The sequence below is a fragment of the Mauremys mutica genome, chromosome 10 (assembly GCF_020497125.1).
Source record: "Mauremys mutica isolate MM-2020 ecotype Southern chromosome 10, ASM2049712v1, whole genome shotgun sequence".
In the NCBI taxonomy this organism is placed as follows: domain Eukaryota; kingdom Metazoa; phylum Chordata; order Testudines; family Geoemydidae; genus Mauremys; species Mauremys mutica.
Window position 1 is genome coordinate 13,991,246 of NC_059081.1, and position 12,316 is coordinate 14,003,561.

Consider the following 12,316-nt stretch of genomic DNA (forward strand, 5'->3'; position numbering starts at 1 on the left):
AACCAGCGGAACTCACTCCAACAAAACTTTGAGGCCAAGAACTGAAGAGGATGCAAACAAAAGGATTAAATATTTATATGGATAATGGAAACATCCACAGTGACATTAGATATGAAGATATCGATTCCCATATTTTTTCCTGCTTCAGGGCATAAATCAACCCCTAAGTGAGATGCTCAGAAAGAATCTTCCCCTATGGAAAGTTTATTTCATAATGCCCACTACTGGGTTTTGTGCTAGAGTTGGTGCTAGCTGCTACTGTAGATGGGATACTTGTGTACCAGAACAGACAAGTGGTCTACGTAGTCCACGCACACATTAAATGGACTAAGAACCGGCTAACTGACAGATCTCATAAAGTAACTGTCAATAGGGGAATTATCAAATGGGTGTTTCTAGTAGCATACAGCAAGGATCAGTAGTAGAACTGCTGCTATTCAACACTGTCATCAGTGACGTGGAAGTAAATATAAAACCATAACTTTGCTGATAAATTTGCAGATGACACAAAGATTGGTGAAGTGGTACATAATGATGAGGACAGGTCAATTGTACAGAGCATGGTGGATCACTGGGGCCCATTCAGACAGACAAAATGCTTTCTAATACAGCCAAATGCAAAGTTATAGATATATGAACAAGGAATGCAGGCCATACCCACAGAATGGGAGATTGTGTGTCCTGGAAATCAATGACTCTGAAAAGGATTTAGGGGTCATAGTGAACAAACAACCCAACACACACTCCCAGTGTGATGCTGTGGCAAAAAGGGCTAACGTGATCCTTGGCTATATAAACAGAGGAGTAGTGAGTAGGAAGATGGAGATGATTTTATCTTTGTACACAGCACTGATGATACTGATACTCGACTACTGCATACATTTCTCATGTCCACAGTTTAAAATTGGAGAGGGTTCAGAAAAGAGCCCCAAAGGAGATTGGAGGGCTGGAGAAAATTCTGTATTGTGAGACACATAAAGAGCTCAAGCTGTTTAATCTATCCAAAAGACTGAGAGGTGCCTTGATTACGATGTACACATGTCTTCATTGGGAGAAAATATCAGGTACTAAAGGGCTTGTTAGTGGAGAAAGGCATGACAAGAACCAGTAGCTGGAAGTTGAAAACAGACAAATTTAAATTAGACAAAATTTTAACCGTGAGGATGATTAACCACTGGAACTAAATTATAGAAGGAAGTGGTGGGTTCTCCTGCTCTTCATGTCTTCATGCCAAGATTGGTTTCTTTTCTGGACAGTAGGCTTTAGTCAGACACAAGTTACTGGGCTCACAACAGAGGGTAAGTGGATGAAATTTAACAGGTCAAACTGGATGATCTAATGGTCCCTTCTGGCCTTCCACTCTACGAATCTATGCATTTCTATAGAAATCAGAGTTGTGCAAAAATAGTCTGAATTTTTGCTTTGCAGGATTTTCTGTGAACTCTTTTCCCCTGGCTTTGATCTGAGTGGATTCCCACCTTCACTCACTAATTTTGCTTTTGGACAAATCAAAGCTCAGATAGCAACTCGGCTGCATTCACCACGTTTCCCCTGGGTTTCACCCTGGCATGCCACTCGAAACCTGGCTCATGTTCAAGTAGATTTTGAACTTCAACAACCTGTCAACAAATGCTATTGGAGTTTGTAATTGAACCTGATCCTGTCAAGTTTCAGTGAGCACAAGTCACACAGCTCTATTCTTCATTAGATCTGCCTTTGCCACGTAGGCCAGATCCTGCTCCAGTCAGATACCTGGCAAGACTGACCTCAGTGACAGCAGGACTGAGCCTCAAGAGAGCACAAGGGACCAAATAATCCACTTGAAGTGTTATCAGGCACAATTCTACGTACTGAAGATGGACATAGTTTGGATCGGAATCAGGAACCTCCACAAAGTTTGGGAATGCTTTGATCCAGAGGTTTGTTTTGGACCCCACCTTTAACAACACAGGCCCAACTTATCACACCTGAAAAATATCAGCATGTATTTTGGTAATTCTTCCAACTGAGCCATAATATCTTGCATGCACATGACAGGGCATGTGGCAAAATAGCTCTTTAGGCTCATAACTTAAAGTCTGTTACCAAAGGTTGCAGTAGTAAAGACACCAAAATACAGCAAGTTGCTCTTAAAGACAGTGCCGGAACTGCCAAGATAAAGATATGCAGTGTCCACATGGGAAGAGGCAAGGAAAGTCTGCCGTGCCAAGTACACAGGCTGACAAGTGAATCATGTCAAACAAGCAAAGTAACAAAAATTGACACGTAAAGAGTCTGTGTGTCAAATTGTTTAAAGCAGTGGACAAGTTGCTGAAGGCAGTTCAGTAAAGATGAACATTTTACCATAGCTTTCAGGAGTCAGGGCTGCATACCAAAAGCAGAAATGAAATACTGTATCACGGTGCAGCCATTAATGCAAGAACTTTACAAATCTGGAAACACTGACTGTACTATATTCTGTTTCTGCATGCTTGAGGGGTTTAGGCAGATATATATATATATAGCTGCGGGGAAAGTCTGAAAAGCTGTATCAATGCATCCAGAAACCCTTCAGAGAGCTGTTGTGTTAGCGGTATCCTGGGCACTGAAATCAAACTGAGCATGTCTATTCTGAGACTCCCATTAAGACACACTGTACATAGGGATAGAGGAGGGACACAGGATGAGCCTTTCAGAATGATGGTGGAAATTAGGGAAACATGCTTGCAGGTAAGTAAGATATACGTCCTTACCTTCTGTAACACAGCTTGTTCTGATGACTTGATTCTGAGGCAATGTCTGGAATTCATATCAAGATATCTGGACATTCTCAAATTCCTGATCCTCTAGGATCATCAAGGATATATTGTTTGGGCTTAGCCCTTTTGCTAAGGCATAGGACATTTCTAAAGCTTTCAAAAATTGAGGCTTGTGTACAGAATAAACAAAGTCCTCTCTGGAAACAAAAGAACCAATAAATCAAACCTTAGTGATCTTAAATGGTATTTACTGAACAGTGAATTCATCAATAGGATAGTTCTACGAGCTCAGAAAGCTATGCTGCAGGAAGGTAGCTGTGTTTTTTTCCCGAAAAGTGGAACGGAGATATGTTGGGCCACATTAATCTCTGGTGTAACCACATTGGCTTACACAAGAGATGAATTTGGCTTATTTTTCTTCCCTTTCAAACTAATTAGCATGCACAGAGGTTTGCAAAGGTAGAAGAAATTTGAAAACCCAACCAAAGCAAGATACCTAAAATAAATAAAAACAGGGATGAGGGTAAACAGAGCTAGAAGCTGAAGAGTGACTTCAGACTGTGATTTGCAATGCATTTATTATTCACATGAATATTTTCTGATGTTACAAGTGTAACCCAGAGTGCTCAACTTGACTTGCATTATTGGTAGATGCAGTGCCAGCGATAATATGCCTGTTCCAATGATATTTACTTTTGATTGATTGAATCTCACTCAACATCTCTAAGCATGTATACAAAAATATAAAAATGCAAATGTTTAGAATAGCTATGCAATGAGATCGATAAGTTACAGATCATACATTAAAACTTACATTATTGATACGATCACTGAGGATACAATTTCAGTTTTAAAAACCATCCCACAAGCAAACAGAAGTACTTATCCTGTTTTCAGCTGACAGGCATTAAAAAAAACTTCTTTGCAAGTAAAAGAACCATTTTCTAGTCATCATATTCTGAAATCACTCTTTATGAATCCTGCTTGGTAAATCCAATAACTATGAGGCGAATTCAGAGGAGTGAGGTGCAGCTATTGATGTGCCAAGCCAAATGGATGCATATCAAGGTAGCATCAAGCCCTGCTGAACTCTTAACTTTGTACCAAGAAATATGCACATGATGGGAGCACGGCCAAACTGGAAATGCGAAGTTTCTACTGATGGACTAAAAGCAAGTGTAAATGTGTTGCTATTATTAATCAGTTAACTGTGTGGTATACTAGACGTGCATCCGACGAAGTGGGTATTCACCCACGAAAGCTCATGCTCCAATACATCTGTTAGTCTATAAGGTGCCACAGGACTCTTTGCTGCTTTTACAGATCCAGACTAACACAACTACCCCTCTGATACTTGGTATACTAGGGTGGACAAAGACTTATACAAGTTTCTATACAGCAATAGAGTATAACTAGGTGTTTGTGGTCATGGCTCTGATTTAACAGATTTCTTAAATATGCTCCTGACTTGAAGCACATAAAGGTAGGCCTTGCTAAATTGAGGCCAGAATGAGGATTGTACAAAACCCCTTTCTTTTCTATTTTTCATTTCCCCCACCCTTTCTATTCTTTTTTCTCTATTGTTCCTTTTGTCTTCTTGCTATTTCCATCTACCTGACTGTGGCTCAGGAAAGTGTTATTTATGTAAAACGGGAAGTGTTCCAATAAAGCTCTAGGGTCCAGGTTGCCCAATGTTTACTCATGCGAGTAGTCCCATTTCAACTCTAGTGTCATTAAGTGTGAGAGTAAGGACTTACCAATGTCAGTAAAGGTTGCACAGTCAGGACTTAAGATAATTCGTATATGGATGTCTCAATAAAAGTGTAATTTCAAAAGGAAACAAAAAGCTAAAGACTTACAGTACCATTTCCATAAAGAGCAAAGAATTAGGGTGCAAAAGGTCAAAATCTGGACAAGAAGAAGATTAATATTTTTTTCTGTGTCCTCCTGTTGTCTGAATCACCTGGAGCAGGCAGACCTGGACTTTGTTACAGGTAAATAATTACAGTTGTATCTGCCATAAATATCCACTTGAAGGGACTACTGCAAAAAAAAAAAAATTGAGATTGTATCTCCAAGCAACTGTCAAATGGCTAGAATAAATTTAGAGGGCTTGAAATACTGATGTACACTTTCTATCATAGATATCTCTTGGTCTAGACTTTCAGGCTGCATTTTGACAGAAAACATCGGATGGCTGAGAAATTAGGGACTCAGGACCAAAAAAAGATTACATGGTGTTGGCACTTGTGTTTTGCGTCTTCTTTACCTGTGGAACTAGCAAACAGGAAGTCACTGCTTCACTGTTGACCAGAACTATTAACAGGACATATCCTTTAGCATTTAAAACACTGAAGACAATAAATCTTGTATCAAGATGGTGAACCTAGAGAGGTCACTGAGTAATGCTAAGCATAATATCTATACTTTCAGCGCTATAATAAATCTGACAAGGCCCTTTTACTTTTAACTGGAGTTGCTTCTGTGCAAACTGCAGATCAAAAGTTTCTTCGCCCCCCCCCCAAAAGAAAAAGAAATTCTGCAATCACCTGTTTTTCATTTTGCATATTCAGTGGAATATGGAACGACAGACAGTGAAATAATATGCCTGTCTCTTTCAGTGTGGGCAATATTTTCACAAGGCATTACTGAATGAGAAAAATCTGTCACTCATTTATGAGACCAGTTAGGAAAATCCTTCCAACTCTGAATTCCCTCCAAACCAAAGTAGTATTATGGGGTTTGCGATTTAACTTGGGAAGTGGTTGAGTGAAAAGAATGGAATTCAATTTGGGTCATCCCTCTATTGACTTCAATGACACTACAATGGATTTTCATCAGCTGAACACCTGACCCTAAATATTTTAAAGGCCCATTCTTACCTGCACCAGTTGCCTCGTCCCCTCTGCTCCCCCCACTTTTTTTTTTCTGAAAGCCAATTAGAAGTCTGCAGGCTACCTTGGAATGCATTACTGCTTCATGGCCTCCACATGGAAAACTTCAGATATGTAACAGATCCAGATCCACAAGTACTGGATCTCTTAGATGTAGGACAATCATTACAGACAAGCTCATTTTTACCTGCTCTTGTGATGTATGTGTTGCCAGTTATATTTGTAGCAAAGCTTTCAAACTTGGTGCTTGAAAGTGGATGTTTATTTTAGGCGTTTTTAAAAAGGTGGCTAAATGTGGATGTAGGTGGCAAACATCACAATAGAATACCTAGCTCTTACAGCACTTCTCATCAATAGATCTCAGAGTTTTTTTTAAAAGAAACAAGTATCATTATCCCTATTTGAAGAAGGGGGAATCAAGTCAGAGAGGAAATGAATTGTCCAAGGGCACCTCAGAGGCCAGGGCAGAGCCAGGATTAGAGCCCAGGTCTGCTGAGTCCCAGTCCCATGCTTATCTATTTGGTGCCAAATGTGTTTTGTTTTTTAAAGGAGTTGGGATTTAATTGAATGCCAGTGGAATTTCTTATACTGACCTTCAAAATTAAGTGTATTCATAATGGAAGGAAGAGTTAATGATGGGAACGCTACCAAACCAACAACTGCACCACCTGATTTGGTGTGTTCCTACGCCTTTTACTTGCCAGTTGCCTTCTCTTCCCAGGTCATATCTTAACTAACCAGGATGGGAAAGTATCAGAGGGGTAGCCGTGTTAGTCTGGATCTGTAAAAGCAGCAAAGAGTCTTGTGGCACCTTATAGACTAACAGACGTACTGGAGCATGAGCTTTCGTGGGTGAATATGCATCCGACGAAGTAGGTATTCACCCACGAAAGCTCATGCTCCAAAACGTCTGTTAGTCTATAAGGTGCCACAGGACTCTTTGCTGCTTTTACAGGATGGGAAAAATCCTACTGCCTAAAAGCCCTAGATAAGCAGAAGTGCTATCTGAATGTGCCTGGTACAACAGGGATGACTAGCAGGGAGGGCTGAGTGACAACAGAAAAAGAATGCTCAGAGGGGTTCAGCAAAGGGAACTGTGCCCCAGAAGTATGTGGGAAGAGAAGGAGCCAAGAAGAGCAACAGAACTGAGCTCCCAGTTCCAGGTGAGGAGACAGTACGAGGAGAGGCTGAGCGCAGCACTAGAGATGAGCTGCCAGTGTGGCAGAGGAGAGAGGGCCTAACTGATAAAGGGGTGGGGAAACTCAGCAAGCTGAACCTTCAGTCTGGATATGTTGTCCGTCAGTGCTCTGGTCAGAGATACTGGAGGGCATGGGGGAGAATCAGGTCCTGGGTTTTTGCTATAATCAGGTAGCAAAGGGTATCTTTGCCAGGAGGACAAGCAGCAGTTTAAATTGGGTGAAAAATTGAGGCCATTTTTGAAAATTTGGCTACATCTGACTATACCCAGAATGTTTTTGAAACCCAGTGGTCACCAGCGGCAGCTCCAGGCCCCAGAACGCCAAGCGCGTGCTTGGGGCGGCATGCCGCGGGGGGCGCTCTGCCGGTCGCCGGGAGGGCGGCAGGCGGCTCCGGTGGACCTCCCACAGGCGTGCCTGCGGAGGGTCCGCTGCTCCCGCGGCTTTGGTGGAGCATCCGCAGGTACGCAGGCATGTCTGCAGGAGGTCCACCGGAGCTGCGGGACCGGCGACCGGCAGAGCGCCCCCTGCGGCATGCTGCCATGCTTGGGGCGCCGAAATGGCTAGAGCCGCCCCTGGTGGTCACTATGTGTTATGAAATTTCCCACTCTAGCCAATCCAGAGGACATGAGCCTGGTACAGCCACAGTCCCTAGCTCTTAGCTGAAGATGTAGAGAGTCATGCTTTTAGCTCTGGAAGTCCCTGGTTCCATCTCCAAGGTGTTGGCTGTCACAGACTCAAATACAAAAAGTGAACCTACTGCCTCACACAAAGACAAAGCTGCTATTTCCCCCACAAGGCAAACTCACATGAGTAAACTTACATCCCCTGCTCCACCACCACAAACTACTTGTCCTCACTTTCAAGGCCTTTTACAGCTATCTCCAGTCCATCCATCATCTCTTATACTGATGAAGTCGACTCCCACCTCCACACTGATGACACCAGCCTTCATTGCCAAGTTTTCCCCAACAATCACATTTGCACTTCCTCCCATCCCCACCCCTCATTGCATGAAAGGAGCTCCCTGTACACATCCACAGAGCCACTGCATTGTCCACCTTCTAATTCTTCTTAAAGAACTTCTCTGCTATGATGCCTAAAAAATCTGATTATTGTTAGACAGCTGGTGTGATGTGACCTCTGTTTTTCATGCTGTTCATAATCATTTCACCTTTGAAAACCTTGTGTTTTCTGCACCTCTATTGTATCCACCTGTTTTTCATCTTATATTTAGAAAATAATCTCTTAGGGACAGGGACTGTGTCCCTAGCAAAATGGGACTCTGATTCCTGATTGGAGCTCTAGGCATTACCACAATACAAGTAAAAGTCACAGTAATTTGCACAAGTTTTTCCCAGTTTGGGCTGTGTTACAAGACTCACCATCTCAGTTCCCACTCAAGGCACTACCTGGCATTGCAATTCTGCCTCAGTTTCCCCGCTACAGTCTTCAGCCTACTCCAACGGTAGAGGCAACTTGGCCCTTCAGCCAAACCATTTCAGAGAGTTCCATCCCTTCTAAGATATCAAAGTCCTCTAGGTAAAATCCAACAAAAGCCCAACCCAAAAGAATCTTCAGCCTAGCTCAGCTCAACATCCTGCCCCGTTTCTTACAGGCAGGCACCAAGCAGCAATGGACTGTCTCACCATCAGTTCCTGGGCTCTAATTGTCTGAGTTAGGCCTGCTCTCCTACCAGGCCTCCAACATCAGAGCATCTTCTTTTTTGCCCTCTTTGGTTTTGTGGCCTAGTGGACTCACTTTCTGAGTCTATAACCACCATGCAGTGTACTTTGTATCTTGTTCATCATGAAGAGTCTCACACCTTTCCCTGCAATTCTTAAAGAATTGCAGAAAAGTTTTTTTTTAATGGGCCCCCATTTTTCTTGATAACGTTGCAAAGAAAATTGTATAGAAAACTCAGAGGCCTTAAAGTAACAAACAGCTCCTTTCACTGGTACATTCTTTACCATCCCAGAGGATTAGGTCTAATGGAAGATCCAGGAAACAAATTCCACATAATCCATTTTTGTATCTGTTAGTTAGAAATAAATTACTATTTAATCCTCAATGCCCTGTTAGAAATCTAACTCCGCTCTTCCTCTCAGGCCAGGGACGGCTCTAGCTTTTTTGCTGCCCCAAGCACGGCAGGCAGGCTGCCTTCAGCGGCTGGCCTGCGGGAGGTCTGCTGGTCCCACGGATTCGGCGTACCCACTGCCGAATTGCCTCGCAGGGACCAGCAGGGTGCCCCCTGCGGCTTGCCGCCCCAGGCACGTGCTTGGAGTGTTGGTGCCTGGAACCGCTGCTGTCTCAGGGCATTAGCCCATCTGCAGGATTTTCCTCCATTTAAGTCTCACACCTTGCTCGGGTGTAGTGGGATGGGGCTAATTGAAAAGGGCCTCTCAGGCCTAAAAGTGGCAGGCCCCCTTGTATACAGGCCCTAAAGGGCTGATCCAAAGTAACTGGAACAGGGGACGGGACCCTGGGTCTCCCACCTCCCGGATGGATGCCCTAACCACAGGACATTCTCTCTCTTCCTGGCTCAATGATTAAGTATTTATCCACAGTGGAACAGCTTCAACAGAGACTAGGAACCCCCCCACCATCAAAATATCCCATAGCTCAGTGGTTGGAGCATACTCCTGAGAGGGGGGAATTGAATCCTGGTCTCCCATATCCCAAGCAAGTGCTCTAACCACTGGGCAGCAGCTCCGCCAGCAGCCAAATTTTGAATGGGAACCTGATAGGGCCTCTGAGCACACCTCCCAGATTGGGCCTGCATGTATGTTAGGCAGACGAACCCGTCTTCCCCTGTTCATGGATCACTCTGGGCCTTAGGTGAGAGATAGTCTAGACTCTAGATGCCTGGAAACCTGGGGCAGCAGACCATGTTCAGAGATAGAAACTTAGGCACCAATGGAACTTTTGCCCTGAAAGTTTAGATGCCGAGTGAGTTTGGGTGTCTACAGTGTTCAGCAGATCTCAGTGGAGTCTAACACTGGGATAGTCATTTGCTCTAGGATTATACAAAAGTCTAGTAACACTGTTGTGGAAAAAAACTGCATGGAAGTAATTTTAAAGCTTGGAATTGAGCTTCAGCCGTTGTTTGGGCCAGATTCACCTATAACTATCACATCATGAAAAGCATCCACAATAGGTCTGATTCCCCACACTGTTACAGTGGTATAAACTAGTGTAACTCGGCTAAGTAACACTAGTGCAATACTGGTGTAGCAAAGTGGGGCGGCAGGCCCAGAAGCTATTATTATATTTGCCATAGAATAAGGGGACAAAGATTCATTCCCCTTCCCTTCCCAGCAATGAGGCTTATAGATTCAGTTACCAGTGAAAAATCCATTTTAAAATATTGCAAAAGCCAAAGCAATATTTGTTTCAATTAAATTTCTCTCTTTTTTTAAGCAGCAAAGAATCCTGTGGCACCTTATAGACTAACAGACGTTTTGCAGCATGAGCTTTCGTGGGTGAATACCCACTTCGTCGGATGCAAGTAGTGGAAATTTCCAGGGGCAGGTATATATAAGCAAGCAAGAAGCAAGCTAGAGATAACGAGGTTAGTTCAATCAGGGAGGATGAGGCCCTGTTCTAGCAGTAGAGGTGTGAAAACCAAGGGAGGAGAAACTGCTGCATGCCAACTACAGAACCAGTTTCTGATTGAACTAACCTTGTTATCTCTAGCTTGCTTCTTGCTTGCATATATATACCTGCCCCTGGAAATTTCCACTACTTGCATCCGACGAAGTGGGTATTCACCCACGAAAGCTCATGCTGCAAAACGTCTGATAGTCTATAAGGTGCCACGGGATTCTTTGCTACTTTTACAGATCCAGACTAACACGGCTACTCCTCTGATACTTTCTTTTTTTAGTTTTAAAAAGTTAAAAATATTTTTTTTGAGACCTCAGAGGACTAAACCATGGCAGCAAATGAACAGACTTAATTCCTAAAGACACGGGAGAGGAAGCCTCTGTCAAAAACTCCAGCTGATCTTGGCAAATTTGCAAATGTCAATAGGTTAGCAAGTTTAAACTGCCTGAGTGTGGCATATTAGCATTGTGGACTTACACTAAGTTTTAAACAAACACTAGGTTTTAAACAAACAAAACCACTTAAAACCATGTATTTTGACAACATAAAGGATACATGAATGCAAAGTTTGTTTACAAAAGGAGAAGATCATTCATCATAGTATGGATCCAGCTAAGGACAAAGGTCCTTTTTCATGTAACAGCATAAATGTTGACTGTCCCTAGAATGTTTGTACCTAACTGGAAATTTCCAAATTGCTTATGACTGTGTTTCAATGAGTCTTTGAATTTCCTTAATTAAAACATCCATCTGATTGACAATTCGGAGCTGTGTGTCCACCTTTCCTCGACTTGCTGCTGTATATTTTTAAAGCTAAAGATGAAAAAGACCTGACCACCAATCCCTTGTCTCACTGTCAGGGCTGCAGCAGCAGTGCCTAGTTCATGTCCCCAGATGAGGAGCCTTTGACCTTAAGTGGGACAAGATAGGGGGACCGAGGCCCTCCCTCTTCGCCCTGTGGGAAGTAACACCAGCAGGTTCCTCCCCATCTCGAACCTAAATCTGCCACCCTGGGCTACTTCCTACCTCTGTGCTCCTTCAGTTTTGGTCATGTCCCTTATTGTCCAAATAGCCAACAGCTTCACAAGATCCAAAGGAGCAGGGTCCTGCAAGACCTACTGCTTCTTAAATGAGTGGAGAAGACACTACCAAGGGCCTTACTTACTGCGTAGTCTTCTGGCTGGCATCCTTCTTCCCTACAGTCTGCCTACCACGGCTTCTCTGGTATTCTGAGCACCTTTTAACCCACTGCTGCAGCTGGAGCATGCTCAGTAGGCTACATAGGCCCAGTATTGCTTTTTAACCCTTCAAGCACAGTATGGGGTTTGTATACCACACCACAGGCCTTTAATATTCTTGTTTACTAAGTTAGCAAATGCATAGGTAGTATGCTTTATTTTCAGCCTCTCCCCTTTGTATGTGTATATATCATGTTTTCATTACACCATTGACAAAACTGACAAAAATTATTGTTTTCACTGCCATGAAGTCATTTTAAGCTATTTGTCAAATTGCCTTGGATCAGACAAATCCATGTTGAATTGATCTTTACTCCTTGCATCTCCAACTTTTACAACAACTTTACCATCTTAATTAGAAAGTAACTTAGGAACATTTTCATGTTAGCACCATCACATATTGCACACTGTAGAGTTATTTTTATAATTGGAGATATACCAATCTCCTAGAACTGGAAGGGACCTTGAAAGGTCATTGAGTCCAGTCCCCTGCCTTCACTAGCAGGGACCAATTTTTGTCCCAGATCCCTAAGTGGCCCCCTCAAGGATTGAACTCACAACCCTGGGTTTATCAGGCCCATGCTCAAACCACTGAGCTATCCCTCCCCCCATGCAATGTTACATGCAATGGCTCAAAGGTTTGT

General features: G+C 43.1%; 1 long non-coding RNA gene across 1 annotated transcript in view; it reads right to left on the reverse strand.

Moving 5' to 3' along the window:
• The window catches only part of LOC123378288, a 156,493-nt gene extending 144,852 nt beyond the window's left edge, over positions 1-11,641 (reverse strand). Inside the window, exon 1 of the long non-coding RNA XR_006582544.1 lies at positions 11,600-11,641. This is a non-coding gene — a long non-coding RNA (uncharacterized LOC123378288). The remainder of the gene's footprint in view (positions 1-11,599) is intronic.
• Between the last annotated feature and the right edge of the window lie 675 nt (positions 11,642-12,316).